At 39.8% G+C, this 16,708-nt stretch overlaps 1 protein-coding gene across 12 annotated transcripts in view; it reads right to left on the reverse strand.

Annotated features, from left to right (window-relative positions):
* Positions 1-16,708, reverse strand: part of arvcfb (ARVCF delta catenin family member b) — a 274,511-nt gene extending 257,803 nt beyond the window's left edge. For 7 of the 12 annotated variants that reach the window (XM_055011239.1, XM_055011231.1, XM_035948747.2 and 4 more), the window contains exon 1: positions 16,385-16,707. The gene's annotated coding sequence lies outside the window, so the exon portion shown is untranslated. Of the gene's footprint in view, positions 1-16,384 lie in introns of all 12 variants that reach the window. The other 5 variants (XM_055011238.1, XM_055011236.1, XM_035948751.2 and 2 more) reach the window with 2 other exon arrangements.

Raw genomic sequence — 16,708 nt, forward strand, 5'->3', positions numbered from 1 at the left:
TTACCTTCCAAACCTCAATTACACCTCCTGTGAATGTGCAGGAAAACCAAATAGCTGAGCTCAGCACAGCAGGGGAGCAAATATCAATGCAGTTGGAGGAGAGAACTAAAGTATCTAAATCTCTAATGAGGTTCTCATATATCTGCATACATTTAGATACACCTGTAAAGATTTTTTTCCCTCACTCATCAAAATCTGCGCCTGGCTGATTCTCTGTCTGTCCTTTCAAGTCCATTTCCTTAAATCTTGCGCTATTAGCTGTTAGACTATACGTTTGCAAGTTGCAACAATGTTCTTAATGATCATCTTTAAAGCTCAATAAAATCTGACAAATGAAGAAAGTTACATGAATTTTCACTTTTCACCATAATTAAAGTGAAATGAATAATCATGGCAATGACAATGACTACAGGGATTTTACTTAGCACTGGATGACTTAAGGGTCTCATATTGTGCCAATTTTTCAGCAAATTAATGCAAATCTAACATTTCCTCACAGTGTTGTTACATTTTTCAGTGTAAAATACTGTAAAGATCGTTCATTTTACCACTGATTGTATGATTCCTGGATTTATGGTTGTTCTAAATGGGCTGTTTTGTTCTGAAAAACAATGAGTTTCTGCTGTCCATGCCCCCTCCAGGAAGAAGACTCTCTCTGTATCTATAATTGACAGTGCAGAGTACAAGAGTTGAATGCACGGCTGCGGACAAAAGCAGACTGGGACTTCATATTGCTTCCAATTTTCTCTCCGAGCAATAATTTGACTTGGAAATATTTACAGCAGCGCCATTGTTTTTAACTTGTGTGTTTGACAAGTTTGTCAAACAACACTGCAGTATAAAATCAGTAATTTAGTGGAGAAGAGTCACAGATTGGAAAGGGCTCTGAAGTGATTGCAGGTTAACATGTAGTGATAAATTATTACATACTCACTCCACTGCCTGACAACAGAACTATAGAAATATGTAAATGAGAAAAGTGTTATTGAAAATCAAAAAATAAAATGCAGTTTTTGTGAGCAAGGAAAGCAGGAGAGAAACAAACAGATTTAAACCTTGACTGAGTTTAGTTTGCACTGAAGCACACCATGCAACAAGAAAACCCAATAACCCACATAGTCCTTGTTTATTGGTTTCAACTGGTCTTAAAGTTTTCAGCAGCTCTGAATGTCCCTCAATGCTTTTTCCTGTTGCTGTGTCATACTGTCTTCAGAAATTCAAGTAATCCACTAGGTCTTGAGTTCATCAGATGTTCATGTTCACTTTTGCAGGCAATCACAGAACATTTGGTGTGTTTAGCTTGTGGCTGAGACATTTTGGAGTTAGCAGAAGCAGCCATAGAAAGTAAATAAAGCAAAGACTATTGGTTATGTAGGTGTAAGGTAGCACTTGGGTCAAATCCTTATACGCTTGTAAAGCTGTGAGCCTATCTGGTTGTGGTGCGACTTGAGAATTGACAGAAGTCTCATCTGCATCTCCACAGCTTTTACTTTATACCTCAAAATCTATAACACAAGAAAAATGGATTCTCACCTCTAAAAGTTGCAGTCAGTTAGTTGGTTAGTTTATTGCAAGTTAGACTCATATCATTGTCATATCTTTGTATTAAAATTTTAACAGGAGCCAGATTAGCTTTAGCTTTGCTGGGTGTAACAACTGGAAGCAAAGGGAAGCAGCATTGTTTGATATAACAAAATCAAAATCCACCTGCCAGTACCTCACAGCCACCTGCATCAGAGCCACTTTGATGCAGGTGGCTGTATCAGAGGCAGGTGTCTCAGTTTCTCAGTTGGACAAATATTTTATTTATCAATTTATTTTCATACTGCACAGCTTAGCTTTTCTTTGATCAGTTTCTATTATATTTAAGAGCGTTCCTGTCATGGTTTTCACCATGATTTCTCTGTTTTCTCCTGGAGCTATTGTTTTTGTTTTTCCTTTCCCTTTGTCTCTTATGCTTCCTAGTCTGTCTTTCTATGTTTCTGGATGTTACTATTGTTCATGTGAGTCCATAAGCACAGCCTCTTCCTCCTGCATTCACTTCTATGCAACCACCAGCAGGTCACACCCAAACATCATCATTACCTCATTAGCCCCTGCAGTATATCAATGCCGGCTTCCTCTCTTTCACCAGATCACTCATCTATAGTGGTGGCTAGACACTTTGAGGCCAACTTCCTAGTTTGCTTTGTTCTTGTGACTTTAGCTATACTAACTGTCTGTTTTCCGGCGTCTCAGACTCTCTTGTGTGTGCCAGCAAGTTATCTTCACTCAACTCAGCCATCTGCCTGCCAGCCATGCCCATCTTCAGCGATGCTTCCTACTAAGTCCTCATCCTGCTCACCGTTCTCCTTCACCACCACCACCTGCCTATCCACTCTCCACCACCATTCCAAGCTCCACTCCATGCCTGCTCAGCCACTGGTCCACTCGCTCCCCGCTGTTCCTCCTGCTCAGCCTGCCTCCTGCCTCCAGCACTCCCCAGCTCCCTGTCCACCACATGCCAGCGTTCACTTTTGAACCTAGGTTTTGCATTAAATAAACCTATGTCAGTGTGCTGCTTTTGGGTCCACTTGTTGCTGCATTATAGTTATTTTATTATGTGTGTTGTTGTAATGTCTGTTGGGCACTGCTGGAAGCCAGAAAAAAATCCTTGTGTGTCAGTGCACGCATGCCCAAATAAAAATATCACAGAAATAAAAGTATTTATCTCCTAGTGTTGGCATCCAAACACTGCAAAGAAAAAAATGGGACAAAGTGCATTTGATAGGGATTCAAAGCGGCCAGTAATTGGCTCTTGTCTAGAATACCAAGGACGGGTCACATGAGATTTGACCTCGGCTCTGACACGACTACAATACCAGATGGTCAACCTGTTCTGCTTGACTGCCATTTACAAAATTCCACTACTCTTTATTGGTCAGGGTTTGGCATAAAGGTATCTTTTTCAGTGGAACAGACATCAAGTTGCACTCTCCTGAGGATGGGGTCTTCACTTGATAGAAAGTTCAAGAGGACAGGATTTTCCCACACAGAGACATCTGCTGTTTATATGAGTTCAGTGAAGTCAGCAGAAAAAAAGCAGAGATGCAATCGTCCATTCCAAAAAAAGTCCAGTAACACAAAGAGTTTAAGAGTGATTCATAATCCTTTATGCATCAGCCATACACATGCAGAGTCAAGCTGAAAAAGAACAGACATTAGATTTCAGTGTACTGTTTGCCAGACCTCGGCATGGTCATCCAACACATTTCACTGTAGAGACTACAGAAAAACAGAAATGAAAGTGTTGTACTATATCATTAAGTTCTTTCAAAATGTTTCAGTAAAGCAATTATTAATTAAAGCAAACACAGTGTAACTGCTGTTCAGGTGCCTCATCCAATCTCTTGAACCATACAGTGATGCACCAACCTAATTTTAAGTTCCAGTATCAATATCAAAGAACAAAGCGATAAATTATCAACAAGAAATAATTCCATTTACTGGAGGTTTCCAGCTGTGAAATATGTCAATTAATTCTAAATTAATCAGTCATATTAGCTGACCAAATCAGGCACGATAGTGGATTCATAACAAAGAGGCATTGCCACAGCAGATTCCACTGAATTTACATGCTTTGAGTCTAGAGTCAAGACTGGCATGCAGAGAACGATAAGAAAAGTACAAGTGAATGAATGACACTTGTCCTTCTAAGGTGTTTATGGGCATGGAACTGGACTTTAAACTGTTGCAGAGACTGCAGTGCACTGTGTTGCCTATATATGCATGTAAATGAAGCAATGAGAAGAAGGTCACTGCAGTAATTCTTTCTTGAAAGAAATAAAGAAGGTTTAGAAAATAACTGCAGATGCAGAAAGCTTCCCTTTTTTATCTATGTATGGATTTACATAATAATAAATTATCATTCAGATTTTGGAAGAATACTCCTGGGACAATCATTTATCATTGAAACACTAAACGAGATAAGTCCATGAACCTTAAGCAGCTTCTGGGCATTTTTTGCTGTTGTCACATTTTCTTTTACTGTGGGCTAATTTTTTGCTGCAATGTAAGTCCTGCACTTCTGTGGAAACAGCACAAAGATGGCTAGAAGGTGAGTAAACTCAGCCATTTGTCTGAGTAAACTAAAGTTGCATTTCTTTAATCACTTATTTTAACAAATAAAAAACAACATCTTACACATTAGCTAACCTGACACAAATGTTACCAATACTAGGGGAAAATGTGACTCTACATACAATAGATATTGTAGTGCTTACATTTGTAATTCATTTTCATACTTGTTGCATATCTACTCTGTGTAAACACAGCCTGAAGTTCCAGCTAAGTGTCATGGCTTCAAAGTTGCACCAAGGATCACAGAATTTTTTTTATGCTGGAAAGTAAGCTATCTGGTGCCCCAGTAGCTCAACAGGTGACCCATAAACAGGGAAGCAGCGGCCATGGATTCAAATCCAGCCCATGGCCCTTTGCTGGTATCAATAAAGCCAAAAAAAAAATTAAAATAGACTATCCGTCTAGTAGTTTGGTTTTTACACTTTCTGCCTCTCATAATTTATGTAATTTTGTTACATACCTTCTAAACTGGTGAACGTGTTCTGGGATTCCGAGGTTCAATAAAAACCCAGTTTATCATGCTGTGTGTAAATGGCAATAACTGTGCAAAAACACTTCTATCTGAGTATATAGTGTATATGTATACTTCTAACTGTGGCTATAGTTCAAAATTAAAGAATTATGAACAACATTAAGAACTACACTCAAGAATTGTGCTTTGTATCACATAAGCCATGACACGCCCAGATGGAGAGACTCATGCTTCATCATCGTTTTTCTTTTATACCTCACAGCTTTGCGTTGATAATTAAAAGTATAAAGTGCTTGATGAATTTCATTTAGATGTGTCAAGGAGTTTCCTGCTAACAGACAACCAACACATTAGTGGGATTGAAAGCCTCCTTTGAGAGATAGTCAATTAGTGTGACATTTTGGTCAGGGCAGCTTTTCCATGCTCTGCTGTATATTTGGCTTCAGGTTGTGGTCCGTGCCTGATCCGTGCTTCTGTGTTTACGCTGCTCAAGACAGCTCCAGTGATTACAATTAAGCAGCTCTTATCCCTGGACATAATCAAGGCAGGCCAGAATGTAGAGGGTGGGGTTAATAATCCTGTGGCACACAGACCCAAGTCTGGTAGAGGAGCAGGGGGTTGTGGGTAGGGTGCAGAGTATGGACAGAGATGAGCAGACAGACAGACGTGGTTCTGTTTGGTCACTGTCTCAGTTGGCAGCAAAAAGATAAACACCACATTACCATACGCTCAGTGAGAATATTCAGTATGGCTCTGTGTGTGTGTGTGTGTGTGTGTGTGTGTGGGTGTGTGTGTGTGTGTGTGTGTGTGTGTGTGTGTGTGTGGCTTGCAGAGGGAGCATAAAGATGTACAGCTATTTCAATCTACTAAGAGGAAGGGGGGCAGGTTTTAGGAATATTCAGGAGGGGAATTCAATCAGTGCACTATGTTAATGCAGAGCCTGTGACACAGGGAGGGTGTAAGAAAGGGGAGTGGATTATCAGCGAGTCAGCATGTTACAAAGCGCAGGCCGGTTGATATTCTAATAACAACGCTGACCGAGGTCCCAACAATTGGGTAGGGAGATGATGGCTAGAAAGATAGAAAATCTGATTTAAAACCAATTTTGACACAAGCGTCATCATGTGTCTGGTAGCAGAGAGCTGCCTGCACTGACCCCAGCATTTAGAAGCACAACAAGCAACACAGAAAAAATTAATCCTACTGAGAATATGACTCATAATGACAGCAGCTGAATATAGCCTGAAAATATTTTGCCTGGTATAGTAAAGGTGTGATGGCACAAAAGAAGAAGTCTTGTTTTGACGTTAGATAGGATTTCTAAATTATAAAGCTTTGGTTTGTATTGATCAAATTAAAGTAATCATGTACAATTATACAATCTCATTTAGCAGATGCTTTTATCCATTTATTCATGTAGTGACATTTTGAGGATTGTTAATACTTTCATAATAACTAATGTATGGCAGGATGCAATGAGTGTAAATATCTTTGGCAATGTACAGGCCGAACAGGTAATTACATTCAGTTTTCACTACACTTAGAAACAACTGACAACAGCAAACTGTAATGTAATTTAAAAATACTTGTAGGGAAGATAGCCTGACGTACACCACAGCTCAAATTCAAGACAAAATCTCATGTCACACTTTGATATCAGTACAATAATAATGAATCTCCTAACTCACTCTGCAGGAAAACAGACATCTTGGCTTTCTATTCAAATAATAACAGTACCACTATTAAGAAAAAAGCAATAGACTGGAGTTGAGAAGAACAGCACTTCATGCAAATCTGGTTAAAACTGTGTGACCCCAAAATATATTTATTCTGCTTTATACATAATTTAGCTTTAATTGTGTTTTTGTCATGAGAAAAAGACAAATAGTTCAATTTTGAGGAAAATGTAAAGAGTAGAGGTCAATCATCCGTATATATCAGCCTCTGTGAAATCAAAAGCATTATAGGTGGTCTAACTGTACATCTCGCATCTGGGCAATCCCAAGTCTGTGAGCCAGTGGGAAGAGAGAAGGCTTCCCAGAAGGGAGGTGTGCCTCTTCAGTTTGCAGGTACCAGTTAGCAAACTCTCTTTGCAAATGGCTTTGATCATGAGAAGCATGTGTTACAGTCCCTACTGAATCTGCACCTTCCAGCATTGTGGTGAACTCTCCCCTCCCTTGTTTCACTGGGATTGCAAATAACAAGCATTTAGACTGTTAGATAATCGATAGCAACACACTTCAATAATCAGATAGTGACACATTTCTCTATAGTAAGTGGTCGGAGCATTCAGAGTCAACGCAAACATGCCGCCAACTCATGGACAACTCTACAATTCTACACTCTCATTTAGCAGATGCTTTTGTCAAAAGCAACTTACATCTGAGAGTAGATACAACACAAGCAAGGATCTAGTCAGGAGAAAACAACAAGGATAAGTGCCATAAAACAAGTTCAAGTGCAATAGGACCTTGGTGTCTGCAAACAGTGCGGGAGGTAATAGAAATTTTTAGTTTTTTTTTTTTTTTGAAAAGTGCAAAGTGGAGAGCTGGATCTTTAGTCATTTCTTAAAGACTGAGAGGGACTCTGCAGATTCAACAGAGTTTGGTAACTTGTTCCACCACCGGGGAACTGCAGAGGAGAAGAGTCTAGCTATCGACCTTGGGCTCTGCTGTTTAAATTTGTCGGCAAAGAATTTGGTCATTGATTTTTGTAGCACCCTTTGTTTCATAAATGTGAATTGGTATGTGAGAGCTCCTGGCCAGGACTGGTTCCTGCCCGTCATCCTTGCTGATTGGAGCTCCATCCCTCGTTGTTCTCCGCGCCTACCCTCATGATTGATTAGACTGCTGCCCAGTCCCGTCCTCCAATCAAGCAGCAGCAATCATTGCTCCTGGTTTTAAAAGTGCACCTAACCTTCAGTCAGTGTTGGCTGCTGTGATTTAATCTGAGCAGCTTGCCTCTGTGCCTCTTGTTGTCTTTGTGCATTCTGCATAATTCTGTATCACTTGCAGGCAGCCTTGTGTTTTTTGTATGTTAGCTGGTAGTCACTAGTTGTCCTTGTCTTCAGACACTTACCAGTGGATACTAGAACACCAGAGCTTTGATTGGTGTAAAGAGACACTGGTTTGACTGGGAAAGGCTTAGGTTTTACCACACCTACATTAAGCTGGAGTTTGTTTATTCAGCACACTGGGAACAGGGGTGCTGCGGCATTTTCGCAAATTAGCCACCACAAATTAAAATACCATCCATTCTCTTTTGATTTGATTTTTTTTAAACTGATTTAGAAACATCCACAGGCCCTGTTTTTCTTTGCAGTGTTGTTTCCTAGTTCATCAATTATGTTGCCAGCGACAAACACACCATCACCATGTACAACTAGCTAGTCTTTCAAAGCTTGTTAACTCTCAAGTATTTAATGTTAGCATTAAGTAGGGTCCTACTATGTTCACTTTGCACCTTCCTTGCACTACCGTTCAAAGGTTTGTGGTCACCCAGACAATTTCATGTTTTCCATGAAAACTCACACTTTTATTCATGTGCTAACATAACTGCACAAGGGTTTTCTAATCATCAATTAGCCTTTCAACACCATTAGCTAACACAATGTAGCGTTAGAACACAGGAGTGACGGTTGCTGGAAATGGGCCTCTGTACTCCTATGTGGATATTCCATTAAAAATGAGCTGTTTCCAGCTAGAATAGTCATTTACCACAATGACAATGCTTAGACTGTATTTCTGATTCATTTAATGTTTAATGCTTTTCTTTCAAAAATAAGAACATTTCAAGTGACCCCAAACTTTTGAACGGTAGTGTATGTTAATGCTTTTAGTTAAAGGTCTTCGTAAAAGTTGCCAAATAATACTTGAACATTTTACTTTCTGTGTGGATTTGTTAACAGATGTTGTATAACTTCCAGCACATTTTTACACAAGTCACGGTCACTACCTTTCTCAGTACGAGTAAAAATGAGTTAAATTAACCATTAAATAAGGCCAATTTCCTTGAAAAGTATGTGACTCTGTGTTTGAGGAACCAAATGTCTTCCCTGTGGGTTGTGGGTCCACAGGCCTGATTTCTGCAGTTGTACTTTCAAAACAACATAAAGTAGAGTTGTTACATCTTTACTGTTTTCAAACCCTTTGTGTCTTTTTCAGACAAGTAATTCTAAAAACAGCGAAATGTATTTTGTACACATCCTGTTAAAACTGAGTAACACTGTAACAAAACGTCTAAATTTAACCCCCTGACAGAGGTAATCGATACAATCCTAACACAATTCTGTAGTCACACCGTGTTGACTCAGCTCAGACAAAGACATGAGTTATAGGCTTTGCGGGATGGGTGATGTAGAACAGGTGCCAAGTTAACAGAGCAGCGCCAGGACGGTTGGCCAGGGGACTAGTGGGTGGGAAGGCCGGGGAGGTTGGAGGTGCATGTTAATCACTTCAGGAGCAGGAGGGAGAGCTCTGCAGGTGTCTGTCACACAAAGGACCATTCACACCGAGTCCGGACTGGCTTTTCCCTGACTACTATCTATTACAGACCGCTTCAGTCAGCTCACAGCCACCGCAAAACACAGCTTATGCACCATCCATCACATCAGAAGAACTTCTGAATCATAATCATTTCAGTCTACATATGCAGCAAACACACTGAAATAAGCTTGTGTGCATCACTTGAAATAACTGGCATGCACTAGAATAATTTTGATGACAATTATCTCTCTGTGATTCAGGAGATACTGCATACATTTTTAACAGAGCTACCACTTTATGTATTAAACACTCAAGGATGTAAAGCATTTCATTCTAAGGGTGTGAAGCATATCAGCTCTAACGGACAAACACAGAATACCATTTCTATGTACACGCTGCTCCTGCTCTATAATTCCCATGTACATTCAGTAATAAAATGCTACACTGACCATGAAACTATAATGAGATGGGTGTAAGGCTAATGTGATTAATATAACATTGGCTCTCAATATAGAGCATTGCTGGAAATGTATTTATGTTGATGCACAGGGTAATTTCAATCCATAATTTATTTTCTATTGTTAGACATGAAACTGCACTCGGTTGTGCAGGCACAAGGTCACACATCATGGTGTTGATGCTCCTAATTAGACCTCCTCGGCGGATCGCATAGGCGTATATTAAGTGTTACATCTTTGTTTAATAATGATGTGGAATTCCAGCCAGAATGCACGTTGATATCTGTGCCATCATACACATCAGGTTATATAGGTTATAAAATCATATATCTGAATTGGTCAAACATGACTGATGATAACTCCAGTCAGGCTAAAAGTTTACAGTTTTGTTTGAACATTTTTTAAATAAAAATGTACTTATATGTCATATTTTGTAAGTGAGCTAAAGTACTTTTCTTATTTGCCCAGTGAATGTGTACAGTTGACAAGTATTGTATTTTAGATTTGCACCTGCCAGAGGGCCATTCCAATCAGAGTAGGCAAAATAATATGTTAATTTCACTACAACAGAGACTTCATGTGTCTTTCAAAAATGCCGTTAAGTGAAAAATAAATGTGCAAACATCAGCATCAGCAAAACTGAGTTGGAAACTATCACTACACTGAATATCAGCAAACATCCAACATCGTGAACTACTAAATTCCAGCACAACTCCATTCAGCTTTAGTCAAAACAGCTATAAACAGATGCATAAATGCTGCAACTTTCAGGTGTTGGTCTGATTTGACAGGTGACACAGCTGTGCAGCATACCATAAGTAAATGCGGTTATTAAGACGAACACTGTGGAAGGAAGGATTTCAAATTTGGTAGCTTTGCATTTGCTCCTTGCATCTCTTGCTCACATCCTCATTGGGAGGAGCTAATATGTGAGAATGAGGTGTGAGTGAGGTAAGCAAGGAGACAGCTTAGCATAATGAAAAGCACCCAGAGATTGGCTCTGTTCCATTAAGTAGCTCAGAAAGCCTCTGCAGTGAGCCAGCATGTACAAGACTGACTTCTTAACCTAGTTCACCTAAATCAAAGACGCTCATTATTAATTACACATGTGTTTTTGCTGCTTTGATACATCCAAATGTCTGATGTGGAAAAGGGCCTGTGGGGTACTAGCACAGTAAGTGATTAATTAAATGCTTAAATAAAAATGTCATTCTTGATTTTTTTTTTTTGAAGTTCTGAAGGATAAGAATCATTAAACATAATGGCCTGTGCAGTGTAATTACAGAAATGCTCATCTGAATCTCTAAATGGCTACTTTCGGTTGTTGGTTGTTTTTGCAGTTGATGTCTCTGTTTATGTTGCATTTTGGGGTGTGATTAAAATGACTGGCTGTGTCTAGCAAGAAATGCTACAACCAAAAGGGACAGGAAGATAATTCATTGAGCTACATGTATTTACATTACTGCCATGGTAAATTAGCTACTGGAAAGGATCCTCTCCACAATCAGCCTGTCTTAACAGTATAAGGCAACAGGAACTAAACTATTTGAAGAATCTGTGAGGAAAGCCAAAGAATTTTAAAAGTGTTCGGTTTTTATCGGTTAAAGGTTTTAGTGGATTAATCTTTCATTAAAACGTGGTAATAATTGCTTCATGTGTCACTCAATACCCCACAATGCCTCTATAGTTTGATCCACCTTCAAGAGACTAGGTTTCTTTCCAGAATCCTCATTGCAAGGATAAACTAAATCCCTGGAAGTTGTTGCCTTAAAGTACCCATGTGTTATTGCAATACGCTGCAACTGCTATTTCAGTGTATTGCAAAAGCAATTAATGCACAGAGCCTTCTTTTTCTGCTGTTTACTACACTCTTTTAAAAGTACTATGAAGGTTTGCATGGACACAAAATACTGGAAAATTGATATCAGTTTTCAGAAATACATGAAAAATAAAATCCAATACCTTTATACTCTGCATCACATAAAACAATACTGTGTTTGTGTTTTTTTTGTTCATGTGCTTTCTTTGAAAGGGAAACATTTATAAGGCAGCAAGGTCAATCAGTAGGAACAGATGGATGGATGGATGGATGAATGGATGGATGGATGGAGTCAAACCATGGACATTCAGGTAGTGTAATTTCTAGTTCAGACTTAAGACAAAGACACGATCTGACAGTAACCGGTTTCTACATTTATACCCAAATTGCCAACATGCTGCAGGGCTGAGGGTTAGGAATACCACATCTTCTTTAAGCATCATACTTCCAAATACATTAGTGCATTAGAGCATGAAGTAAGATTAAAGCTGACCTGGGGTGTTGTCAGGCCCATCAGAAAAATGCCATTTTAACCTTTAAGATCTTCAAGTGCCAAAAAAAAAACAAACAAAAAAACTAAAACAGTTCTAAAGACACAAACAACAAAGTTTGTCTCAAAGCTGAGGTCAATTCTGCTGGGAAAAAAGCCAATTTTGTGTTGTTTGGCTTATTTCAAACAGAATACAACTTCTAGCTAATGTCTGACATTTGTTGATCATTAATTAGCTCGTTAGCTGGTGATTATGGTAATACAATTTAACTTTTTTTTTCCCTTCAGGAAAAATAGAATACATGAATAAAATACAAGACAAATATGTTACAATTTGTCAGCATACAGGAAAGTGTGTGTTAACTTAAGCAGCAAGCAGATAAAATGACATTTTTGTGATATTAACATTCACGGGCAGTCTTCTTGTTTACCCTCAGTTACCGAGCATTTTTCAGTTTCCAACACAAGCATGGGTGAGGTGGAAATTTTGGTCCTGTCCAGAGACTGCTCTGTGTTTGAGTTGCAAATATTTTGTGTTCCAAATGAGGTGCTTCCTGATTACCAATGAGCCCAAAATGTATTCTGTCAAAGTGTGAATGTGCAGACACAGAAGCACCTCTGCAAATATGATGGGCATGAACTATAGGCCTACAATGCACAAAGGAAGGCAAGATCCCACAAACTGTATATGGCAATGGCTGCAAGTTCAGTCTTAATAACGAAGCTGACATGCTGAGGGGTGTAGAATACAGTACATTTACATATAAAAACATGCTTTAGGGAATTATTCAATAAGCCTCTGACTGGGGCAGAACTGTAGCCATTCACTGTGGCCTCACTGTTGCACTGTGATTCTCACTCTGTCTGACAATGTCTGGGATCCACGAAAGGCCTAAATTGTTAGATTGACATGTAATCTGTGTAAAACCTCAGTAGAAAACTTGAAATTCTTGGAAAAAAAGATAATTTGTTCTGCAGTGACACAGCTCATTAAATTACTATTTCACATCATGCATATGTACACTGTGAAGTCCCTTGACTGACAAAATCCGGAGCACCTGGTGTCAGTGCTCACTGCTATGTAGCCCCCAGTGTCTCTTTTCTTGCACCTGCAACCTCTTTTCAGGTGTTCCTGAGTTATTTATTCCATACTTCACAGCAACCCATAAAAGAGGCCGCACATAGACACACAGAGATACACAATCCTTGTCTGAATATTAGGTTTCGTATGAAACTCAATAAACAATTAGTTTTTGTTTATCATTTTTCCACTTTGACCTGAACCTGCAGGTAGAGTTAGAACAATATGTAAATAAGCCGCAATATGAAGTGGCACTATGAAATTGTCATTATAAAAGTCCCTACAGCATCTTAACTGGTTGCTAGCCTGCTCTGTGCACTGAGCAGTGCAAACACTAAAATGTGAGTCACCATGTTCCTAACAGCCTTTGTTAAAGCCCCTCGCTGGTCATTGATTTGACCCCCAAAAACTAGTCTCTGTCTATCAAAGTTACACCTTTGAAGTTATTTTTCCATGAAAATAATCTATTCCTGCCTTATAAAGATGTTCCACAATGCTGCTTCCTTGGAAAGGTGTGGGTCTATGAGGTCCCCACTTCTCTCTCTACACACCTTTCTGCTGCAAGTTGACAGAATTGGTTCCTCCATATGAAACCCTGGCTGGCTGTTTTTTGAGAATGTCATTGCTGTGCTGTAGCTTCACAGTGGAAATGCTCTGTCATGGTGTTGACTGTTTATTTTGCTCATGATATGTCTTCAAGCATATAAAAACACAGCATAGGGACATATTAACAAGGTAAAAAAATCAGAGAGGGTCCTTAAGTTTTCTATAAAAATCATTGAACAGTTTGTATCTGTATGTCCATTTTCCACTTCTGCTTGCATGCCAGGTTACAACAATATGTGAAGAAGACGCAGCACTATAAAATTATCATTCTGAAATGTCTGTCATCATCCCTGCAGCACCATGTGAAAACTGAGTGCAGGTCTGTTATATGCTCTGGCCGATGTAAACACTAATATGTGAGCCACCATGCTTGTAATTGCCTTTGTTACCTCTACAAATCACATTTATAAATGCATCTTGATATATTAAAACTAATTATTCCAGCAATCTTGAATGTAACTGCAACAGTGCAAGTTTCCCCACTCTAAGTACATTTGCCACACTTGGTAGGTTACACGTAAATTAAACCTGACTGTAATAGAAGCTTCATACAGCTCTGCGTGAGTTCAGTATTTCAAAGCTAGATGGTGGATAGTGCTGCATTCAAACTCGAGAGCAAGTGAATGCAAATTAACTGCATATGTTCACAGTTAATTGTTTTAATTGCATCCTACTCAATCCTGACACCATTAGAGACAAGCTGGGAGTCAAATGAGCTGACCAGTACCAATCAAAGTCTGCTGAGAACGTCATTTGAGGCATCTTACTGCCCTGAGCTCAGGTTCTAAAGCGATCACTCGTTCCGGCATTTCCTCACATCTGAGATGCCTCCAAGATAATGCCTGGGGTAGCTACGGCCACCCCTGAAATCTCGGTGTGCCCGTGGCCTTTCTAGATCTAATAGGCCAGGTTCATTCACTGATACTCCGACATTCAAGTTTCAGTGAATGCAACTATGGTGCCTAAGTGCAAGTGAAAGCAGCATTAGATGACTCCACTAACTGGCTGTGTTTCAATTATCATTGCAAATGAAGAGTATCATCAATATTGCAAACATAAATAAACAATGTATGTCTTGCCTATAGGAGATTTTTTTTCTTCTCAAATGCTCTGCAGCATCTCTTTTCCCGAGTGGTGTATGATGCAGCAAGTTTGACATAACCCACCTGCTCGCTCATATAAAAGGGAGCGTTTAACACATCTTGACTCTTCAGCAGAAAATGGATTTTAGTCAACCCATTGCAATAATGAAGCGCTTTAAAGAATATTAAAACATCTTTTTGCAGAATGTGGTGCTCCTGCAAATAATGCATAAGAGGAATGATGGTAGAAAACTGTTAACCATGTGAGCGAATATATGCATTTTGCCACTCAGTGCATCTCAATGCAGCCATTTATTCTTAACATGCACCTGCACCTTACAGCTTTGAACATTTAATCTTCATATATTTATACATAATACTAAAGAAGGTAATGTAAGTTTGATACTTACCCATAGTGAGGGATACAAGAGAATCATGTTAGCTTTTGCCAAAACCAAAGATAAATGACTGTTCTTGATTGAATATTCTCTATAATGATTACCAATTTCCAATGTGTGTTCCATTACCTGCAGTACCATTGCCTGGCAGCAAATCTGGACCAAGCATAGAAACATATTTACGTACATTCTGCATCTTCAACTGAATACTTGTAGGTTCCAATGGCAATGCGATGCATACAGCTTGTACGACTGTAATTTCGCAGCTTCCTTCAGTAAAATTATTAACACAGCTCAGCTGGTTTGAAGATCTAATATATCCCCCCGGTGAAAATCTGTATCGTTCATGACAGCCTTAGGTAATAAACTTGTGAAAGGGAGATGCTTCTTACACCTGATTTAAATTCCAAATTCAGAACAGATCAGCCGTGCAGCATAAATTACTATGGTATCTAGCTATGTATAGGTTAAAAGAGAGCCATCTTTGTGATGCTGAAATCTCTGACTGTAAACTCAACGCAACCTGTGAACCCAATAATCTTGGTTTGTAGTACACCCCTTTAGGCTGTTTTTGAATGGTGGTCATCCAAATAAACAAAATGTTAGCTGCACCCTTATTACCATATGCAGTAAAATTACCTACACTGTTTTGAACTAGCTTTCATTAATACAATATAATAATACACCTGCATTTCATTTCAGGTGTTTGTGTACCATCCCAAGATTTCCCATCTTGCCACCCCTATGTGATGTGTGAAGGCGCCCCTGCCTCTTATGGGACATTAATTAGACCCAAGAACAGCATCAGTCCGGCCGCTGTCAGCCGCCCCTTCTCCAAATAAGGTAATTAGAGGAGCACAGGAAGCCTCTCCATGGTAACTCAATCACAAACTGGATGAGCGACACAATGGACGCGCGAGGATGAGATGATTGACAGCTCGTTGTAGCTCGCGCTCGCCGCTTTGGAAAGCAGCCGTCAGCGACATGGGTTCACAACAACACACGAAAATATCCTCTAATTTAGCTATTTTATCACCGTATTTGGTGTAATAAACCACTCGGCCGCATTAAACGTGTCTCCACCTGCAGTGCCACCTTAAAAACACCGACTATTTAACAAAAGCGTGACAAATAAGGCGTTAACACGCCGGCTCCGTGCGTCCTAATCAATACGCCTCCGAGGACCACCTGCTAAGTAGCTCTGTGAGGAAACCTGCGGTTTATTTCCAGCATTTCCACTATTAATTCACACTGTTACTCCATTATTATTGTCACACCCTCCTCCTGAGTTGTAGTGGCACAGGCTAAAACTTGGCGTTGTAAGATATCCTAATCTCCACATGGATTTGTAAGCAAGGAGCCGTGTCGGTGTTACCTCAGTTTCTCCCGTTCATCCCGGTCCTCGCAGACGAAGTGGCCCCCCCGCTGTGAAGAGCCGTACTCCGAGCCTCAGCTTCAATGCCGTTGTTTTGCATGCAACTTGGTCGCTGCAGGGAGAGCCCACTACTCTTACAAACCCTCCAAACGTGAGGTTGTAGTTGCCAGGTCGCTGCTGGCGCGTCGCTCCAGTCATGCGCCACACACGGACGCCGAAGTAAGCGAACAGTTTGAAAGTTACACTCAACGCGAGTACGGCTAGTAATTACTAATTAGCGACTGCGACGCTGCGTAGTGAGGCAGAGCAGCCTTTATCCCTCTC

This window comes from Amphiprion ocellaris, chromosome 6, assembly GCF_022539595.1.
Source record: "Amphiprion ocellaris isolate individual 3 ecotype Okinawa chromosome 6, ASM2253959v1, whole genome shotgun sequence".
NCBI lineage: Eukaryota > Metazoa > Chordata > Actinopteri > Pomacentridae > Amphiprion > Amphiprion ocellaris.